This window comes from Amphiura filiformis, chromosome 16 (genome assembly GCF_039555335.1).
Source record: "Amphiura filiformis chromosome 16, Afil_fr2py, whole genome shotgun sequence".
In the NCBI taxonomy this organism is placed as follows: Eukaryota; Metazoa; Echinodermata; class Ophiuroidea; order Amphilepidida; family Amphiuridae; genus Amphiura; species Amphiura filiformis.
Genome location: NC_092643.1, coordinates 36,811,745 through 36,820,325, shown reverse-complemented (window position 1 = coordinate 36,820,325; position 8,581 = coordinate 36,811,745). Strand labels below are relative to the sequence as shown.

Genomic DNA, 8,581 nt, shown 5'->3' with positions numbered 1-8,581 from the left:
AAAGATTTGTTGAACTTAATTTTGGCGTAAAATGAGATTTTCTTTGATGTTTTTAATCAGCAGTTGCTTCAAAATGATAAAATCACTAGGGTGGAGAAATGAGCTCTCCACGCATAAATTTGACCAAAATGGTGAACATTTACCTGTAGTGGGTCAGTTGAAGCATCTTGCATTTTGATTTAAAATGATGGCTTTATTGGATAAAAATGTAACACTCATGATGTGGCCACTAGAGGTTGCCTGCATGCAGTTGGATGCTGACTTCCAACCTCCAATCTTTGTTGACCATTTCTTCTTTGTCATGTACGCCTTTATTCAAGAGAGCCGTTGCTATAGATCTTTGCACCTGTTTCAGTTTACCATTTGCAAGTAAATTTTTTATCTATTCTAGCCAACGAAAGAAATAAGCATCACACTACAAACCTTATTTCTGCTCCTATAGTGATTTTACCATTTTTGAAACACTGACTAAAAACCACATTCATGTCAAAATTCATGTCAATGAATCATTGTTTTATACTGAAAGATGATTACATGGGTGACTGAGTAACCGGATACATAAAATTTAAGAAAATTAACTAACAATTAGGTCAATCAAAACATTGATCACGTTGATATCGAGAAGGTTTGTGTACATTACATGTATAGGATGTTGAAAAGTGCAACTTTTTCTGAAAGCATCATTTTTGGGAAATGTGATAATTTTTGACCAACAAAAAATGATTTTCAAAAAGAAAAAAGTTGGGAGGGTAGCAAAAAGATTCCTCTATTCACAGGTTTTTAAATTTTTTAAATCAACCAAATGTATGTCAAGTTATGCAAAGAAATGGTTTGTAATTTTAGGGGGGGAGTTATTTCTTTTGAACCTTTGCTTTCAAAACCAGTGACTGAATCCGATGACATTTTGTGGGCTTCACAATTATGTGGAAAGATATTATATTTGGTTCTGATTGTAGCATTTTGCTATTACCCTGGTCCCAAGAGGGACATTTTTGACACATTTTATTTTCCTAACAGTAAAGTTCGCCTTGCTTTTAATCACCCTGAATATTTGTGAGATTGAACTTGTGGCATGGTATTGCACATTACCCATTTCCTGTATATTTTAGCTGTTTTATACTCCAGTCGCCAGTAACGTAACTTGCAATACATATATAACCAATGAGCTGTTGTCTTTCTAGTTGCTTTGGAAAGAACATGTCAGCTCATTGGTAAAAAATCCATTTTTACTAGCAAGTGAAGTTGCAATACAAGTATAGTACTAGGTTCTATCAGTCACTATATTGTACGCATCAAGTCATTCTGCATCTATTTATTGTCCAAAGTTTCTATGTTTTAAGGTATCGTAGCTTATCGTGTGGTTCTTTACTTGATTTTATATTTAGCCATCATGGCAATGGCATCGGTCAATTCTGATCTTTCCATCAAACTTATGGAAGAAGAATTGTCTTGCAACATTTGTTATAACCTTCTGAGAGAACCCAAGGATTTAGATTGTCCTCACATGTTTTGTTTACAATGTCTGCAGCAATGGGCCAAAAAAGGACCAACGGTGGAGTGCCCAGAATGTCGTCATATAACTATCGTGCCGCAAGGAGGGTTGGTTAACTTAAAAACTAATCTTCGCCTAAAAGCTATGGTGGAAAAATATGCTGAGCGAGTTGAAAAACAGAAAGGTGTGCCAATGTGCCCAAATCATGAAGGAGAGAAGCAACATTTCTTCTGCATCACATGTGGCGTAACGGTATGCCACAATTGTCTTGTGCTGCAACACCGGATGCCACAGCATGAGATAAAAGAGCTAAAAGATGTTACAAAGACGCGAAAAGCAGAATTGAAAGTTAAAGTGAATCGCGTGCAAGAAGAAGTCAAGAAAACAAAAGAAGATCAAAAGCAGCTAGAAGGGATGAAAAGAAAATTGCAAGATGCAAAAGACCGAGCAAAGAGGAACATAGAAAAACACTCTCAAAGCATGCATGCCAAAGTAGACGCCACGAAAAAAGAAATGGAGGATCGTATTGAAGCTACTTTCCAGTGCCATATGAAAGCACTACAAGAAAAACAAGATCGCACTAAAGATAGAGTCACACGCTTACAAAACATTGATACGGCTACACGAAATGTGGTTGATACAGCAGCGGATCATGTGTATGCGACGCAACATAAATCGCTGGCTGATAAGATAGACAAGCTGTGTACAACAGAGTGTGAACGGTTCTCTTCTGATTTGGGTGATGTGGGATCCCTTTGTTTCAACCCAGGTCTAGACCCAGTGAATCCATCATGGTTCGGTGATGCTATGATACACAATACCAGAATATGTAGACTGAAACTTGTCAAGGAATTTGGTGCATTTCAGCAAGCCCAAGCAGTCGCAGGAACCCAAGCAGGTATACTTGCTGTAGTTGATGGTCTTGCCAAAGAAGTTATCATTTATCATGATGTCAATGGTGAATACAAGCGTCAATTCTGTCTTGGCTCTTCAGCTGATGGTCCCGATGGTAAAATAATTCAGCCATTGGGTGTAGCTGCTACATCTGAAGGTAAATTTCTTGTTCGTCATTCTGGATATATTGCAAAAGTTTTCACATCTGCTGGAAAATATGAGAAGACAATGACTGGCATTGGCGAAAGAATCACCACCACCCCTGAGGACATAATAGTGTGTGGCTCACCAAGAGAGATCACTGTGCACCATCCTGATGGTAAATTGATTCGTAAATTTCATGTAGACTGTGAACAATCTGAGGCCATAGCTAGCAATGGGAAGCAGATTGCATTCACAACGGGCAATGAAGGCAATTCAATTCATGTGATAGACTTTGTTACAGGTCAACTAGTGTGGAAAGTGGACATGATAATGCCTGCTGGTATTTGTTATGAACCAAAGACAAACACTTTATTGGTAGCAGGTGGCTCAACAGAGTCAGGACAATGTGTAATAGAGCAATACTGCAGCGCCACTGGTCGTCGGATATCGCGTCTTGCGAGTGGTCTGCTTGGCCCATTTACAATGACTGTCACACAGGACAACAAACTAGTAGTTGCTGATTGGAAGACAATAAAAGTGTACAGCATTCAGTAGGTCCTGCACCAGTGTTATTTTTCAAGAACAGTAGGTTCTGAAAACCGATCCCAATGCTGCTATCAACGTTAGACCTATGTACAGAAAGATAATGTTGCAGGCAATAGTGACTGGTTCGACTCATTAACAATTGTGAATTTATCTATTCTAACATTTTACTGGTTCAGGAATTTTGGTCAAAAGGTATTGATAAAACTTAAATGTCGGGTTAGGCCTATATAAAGATCATGAAAACATTTTTAAAACGGTTAAATAAATGCTACAAGAACATTTTAAAAACGTTGTCGAAATGTTATTTAATAACATGTGCAAATGGTTAACATAAAGTTTTCAAAAATGTTTTCTGAATGTTATTAAAACATTTTATACCCTTTATGTAACCCGACATTTAAATGTTTTGTATCAAACATTTTGTGTTTGCTGGGCAGTTGGGCAAGTAAATTTGCGTAGTAACAGTGTAGAAGTTTTTCACTTCTTGTGTTTTACTATATACTAGCTGGTCTATCAACGTTGAGTATGTTTCTTGCAATCGACAGGTTGGCCAATTCTTTGACTGGATGATGGCTGTTCTCCAGGCCATAAAGATGAATTGAAAATTACCAAAAGATTGGGTTAAAGAAGGCTATAATAAATTTGGTTAAGGATGACAATAAAAGTAATGTTTTGAGACCCAGACGTGTATTTGTTAGAACATGGAAGATACCATTAATTTCACATATGCCTCGATCATTATCCCACTAAAATAATGGCATCTTCCGTGTCTATTAAATGATAGATACACAGCCGAGTCTCAAAACAATACTTTTATTTAACTTTAGTCTAGAATTGGGCTATTCCATTTGAAATCAATACACACCCGATGCAAGACATGACCTTATCAGCTCTTAATCTCCCACACAGGAGCTATAGATTCAAATGGAGTCACTCATTCAGGTAACGCCATGATTTAAAATTCACCCTCCGGCCCTGTGTGGAAGATTATAATTGAAGACCGAATTAAAAAGACTAGTTTGCGTACGATGTCCTGTCAACCAGACCAAAATTCCTGTACTGCTCAGGTCAGCAACCAATCATGCCGCGCCTTTGCCCTGACATCAGACGCAAACTAGTCTTTTTAATTTGGTCTTCAATTATAGGGTCATGTTTTCCATAAGGGGTGTATGGGTACTATGGATTTCAACTGAAATAGCCCATTAAAATTGGTCAAATCTTTTACATATCTCCTAAGTGATTTCCATCTCTATAACGTTCTAGTTTGATATTTTGAGTACCGCCAGTATGTAAATGCATTTTGCAGTCCATGAGAATGAAGCACACATTAACCCTAACACCCACAGAAACCACAAAATACCACGACGATAACCACGATGCATGCATGAATCCCAAGGGTTGCAATGACGCATGATTTCACCCTAAGTGCTATATAATATGCTCAGGGAATCCCTGGCCGGGCCAGCGCAACCCCTGTGGCTACTGGCCGGGGATTATGTGCTTGGCATGCGAGAGGTCCAAGGTTTGAATCCTGGGGGTACTAAGTGACTTCCTACTTCTATCATCTTTTCTCCTTTTTTGTTTCTTCTTTAACTTCCGATAGCAAAAAGCAGTGTCCGGTGTTAGGGTTTAAATGCCTTTTAAAAGCCCACAAAATGTCAAGCTATACTGTTCAATACTCTTTTATTATTTTGTTTTTAATAACTATGCTGTTCATATTCTTGTGTTTTTAAAATGTTTTCATACAATGTATATTGCTTGTATATGCGCTGTGATCGCTTGAAATGGCGCTTAATAAATGCCTTTGTAATAATAATAATAATAATAATAATAATATTAAAAATAAGCAAAAAACTAAGAAAAACACCCCACTCATACAAAGAGACATCAACATGAAACTTGCTATCTTATTTGAAAGACCTTTTACATGGTTCTTTATTATTTACTGTTGGACGGTTAGTTAGTCACAGCTTTGTACAAATTAGGGGCATCATAATATCAACACTTTAGAATTACATTGCATAATTTAAATAATATCATTACTGACAGGCACACTTTATCTCGATATACATTACAGGGTCATTGACCTTATACAACTAATGCTTGATTTATTTTCATAGTTTCCTCATTAAAAGATGAATCGCAGATAACTGTAAACCGTCCCTGTTTCCGGTGATGGGCCTAACCATACCGCGGAAACATGGCATGTTGCCTCAGGGGATCGACGCTAAGTCAGGTACCGCGTGAGCAAACTCAAAATAGCGCAAACAGAGCGAGCGTACACAAAAGAAACTTCTCGCGTAAGATAAGCGATGTCGCCAGGTCTGTACCCTGTACGGCGTCAGCTGAATTCGAGTACGCTTAGAGGGCACAGGCATGAAAAATTCCAATCTGTGTATTAATAATCTAAGGGCCTAACTATCAGTGATTCGATCAGATACCTTTGTAACCACTACACTGGGTTTCAGAGTAGAACAGCAGTCCCTTGCTCAGATTGACGTGAGCGCCCTGTTAATGAGCGACATGCGCAGACCTTTGTGTTCACTTAAAGGGCGCCGATCTGCGCCAACCACAATCGGCCAATCAGATTATCGATCTGTTAATATGATTGTAAGACGATTGAGTCAGCCAATCAGAACCCCACTTTCCTGTTTACGCTCTGCACGCTCTCAAAATGTAAACAAGTGCCGTTCTTCTCTGACAAACACTTTAAAATTAACGAAGAGTACTATAGTCCGTCTCATCTCAAGCTGAGAGTAATGCCATGTTGGATTTCACTGTGGCAGATTCAAATTGCGCACTAACCAGATGCCGCGGGCCGTATACACACACACACACATAAAAGGGTGATTTGTCCGTACGCTGGTGATGCAGCCCCACAAATGCACTGATTCAAATCTGCAGTTGTGAAATCCAACATGGCTGACATCTCAACTTGAGACAAGACAACTATTAATAGACATGGTGAATACATTATTAAATGTGTGTCAATTCAAAATAGAAACATATACACTCCAATATCACAAGGATAAAGATGAAAATAACGCAAAGCAGCAATTGTGTGTATCATATTTTGAACTCATTTCGTTCCTAGCATTTATGCTATTAATATCATAAATGAATCTCTGTGTTATCAGCAGTAAAACACTGGGTTTCCTGTTTGAAGTGATACACAAGGAAGTCATATAGAACTTCCTATAATGGGCTATTCCACTTGAAATCCACACACCCCCTATGGAAGACATAACCTTAATCTTCCCCACAGGGAGTGTGAATTTCAAATGGGGTAACATGAATTTGGTGACCCCCATTTGAAATCTACACTCTTGTGTGGGAGGTTAAGGTCATGTCTTCCATGGGGTGCATGCATTTCAACTGGAATAGCCCAATGCTCTCTACTTTCCTGTTCACATAAATAGAATGCAATTGTTATTGTTAGGGATGGGTTTCAAAACCCAACTATAGCACCTTGGCAGAACAGGTGCATGGTCTCTTTTGTTCGGAACAAAGACCTGCAATTATGATTTGTTATTTGTGAAGGAAAATAAAATAAGAACTATAACTTATTTTTCATGCAACAAAAACAAGCCTCAGCAGTAAATTTGTGATATAAAAGCAAGATTGATCTTTTGTTATAACATCTCTACATCCTCTGTCTAATTTGGCCAAAGAGATTACACTCAAAGTGTCCCGCCTCTTCCATATTTGAGTGTCGCTCATGGAGGGCAAAATAAATTTATTTCGTCATGCCTTCGGCAAACTGATTTTGTGCAATTTGCGCGTAATGCATTGTGCCAATAAACCGTGTTATGTGCTACATGTGCAAACTTTGTAATGCCAAAGTTTAAAGACACCAAGTATCATTCAATTTTAGCCTTTAGCCAATAAATGCCTGAGGTGCACTATTTTGGTTTCCATCTGCAACAAACCAATACGGCGCATTTACCATCGTATTACACACAGAGTAATTCAGAGTTGGTACTCTTTGGGTATACTCTCTTTTGAGTTTGGCTCATATCTTAACATCGATATATCCACCTTTTGCATGGCCATCTCAAAATGAGGTTCTATCCGCAAAGTGTGTGTTATGTGTGTACGCCTGTCAAACACATGCTTTAATTATCCTATACGCTTTGCAAAAGCCTTCTGGCGCTTTGTTAGAAAAGCCCGAGAAATACAAATGCAATTTTGTGCATGTATTTGCAGGGAGAACCTCATTTTGGTAGTAAGATGACGGATCCGTGCAAAGGGTGAATACTTTTGGCAACTCAATTCTTCATGAAAAATGGTAAAAATAAAAACACTTAAAACAGCTACATTTGTGAAGGTTGTCATTCATCCAGGTATAATCAAATATAAAATAAAACTTGTTAAATCTATTCAACTGGACTCACGGTTTTGAGAGGCAACGGTTTCACACCTTATTAGAACAGCTAAAAAGTGTGGCTAAAAATTGTTAAAAATAGAAGCCAATTTACTCTTAAAAAATAACACATCATTTTTAGAAAAATATCTATCTTCAACTTTTAAAATTGGCAAGGTTAATTTGTTCTTTGCGTAAAAATGGCAAGCTCTGAATGACACGATCTATAAAAGGCAGATCAACACCAAGTCACCAACTAGGTTAATATTAACGTGTGCATACATACAGGCACTTGCATATTATTTTGTGTTGTTTTATGCACACACATAAGCAAATTCAACAAAGCTAGGCTACTCTCACTCTCCCCTTTCTCTCTCTGTCGCACTATCTGTCCCTTTCAACCTCTGCCCTGGCCTCTCTCACATCCCCATCCTCTTTCATGGGACTAGGGGTATATAAACTATAAAGTCCCTACTTTCAGGATTTGGAAGAAATAAGCACCTTCTTGGAAGCTATGGAAGAAAAAAGTCCTTTACCCATTTCAGTAAATTTCAAGCAATAGGAGACTCTTATGAAAACTATGGTACGGACAGATAAGCCTTTCTGTTCATTCCCTCCTCTACATACATACACACACTCTCTCTCTTTCTCTCTCTCTCTTCAAGACATTTTTTGCAAAGAAATCTCAATAATTGCAATCATATATACATATATATTGTCGGCTTTCTTAAAAGTAATCTTCTTAATCACCACTTTTAATACAGTTTCTGGTGGTAGCCTCAATCCAAGGGTGCAATAGTAGCACAATGTACTACAATATGGGAATAATCACACTCTGGGAAAGTTGCTACTACTAGTACATGTAGTTCCCATGAAAGAAGCTGTAAACCTAAAAAATAGTCACTTTAAGGAAGCCATCGTTAAAGTTGACAAAACATACAATGCAAGTACAAACACTGAGATTATTTGCAAAATCATGTCTCAATTTTGGTCTCCAATCTTACATTTGGAGCTCTATTCCATGTAATTTTTTACTCATTTCATCATCTCTTATTTTTTTACAATCACGTCTACATCTACTTGGATTAGTAATACTGGCCATAATCCCAACATGAAATATAGATATGATAAACGAGATAGAA

General features: G+C 37.8%; 1 long non-coding RNA gene across 1 annotated transcript; it reads right to left on the bottom strand.

Moving 5' to 3' along the window:
* Positions 1–4,983: 4,983 nt before the first annotated feature.
* LOC140135940 (uncharacterized) lies at positions 4,984–6,091 on the bottom strand. Its single transcript, XR_011856588.1, has 2 exons — positions 5,491–6,091; positions 4,984–5,257 (listed from the first exon to the last, which is right to left on the bottom strand). It is a non-coding gene; the product is annotated as an uncharacterized lncRNA (long non-coding RNA).
* Between the last annotated feature and the right edge of the window lie 2,490 nt (positions 6,092–8,581).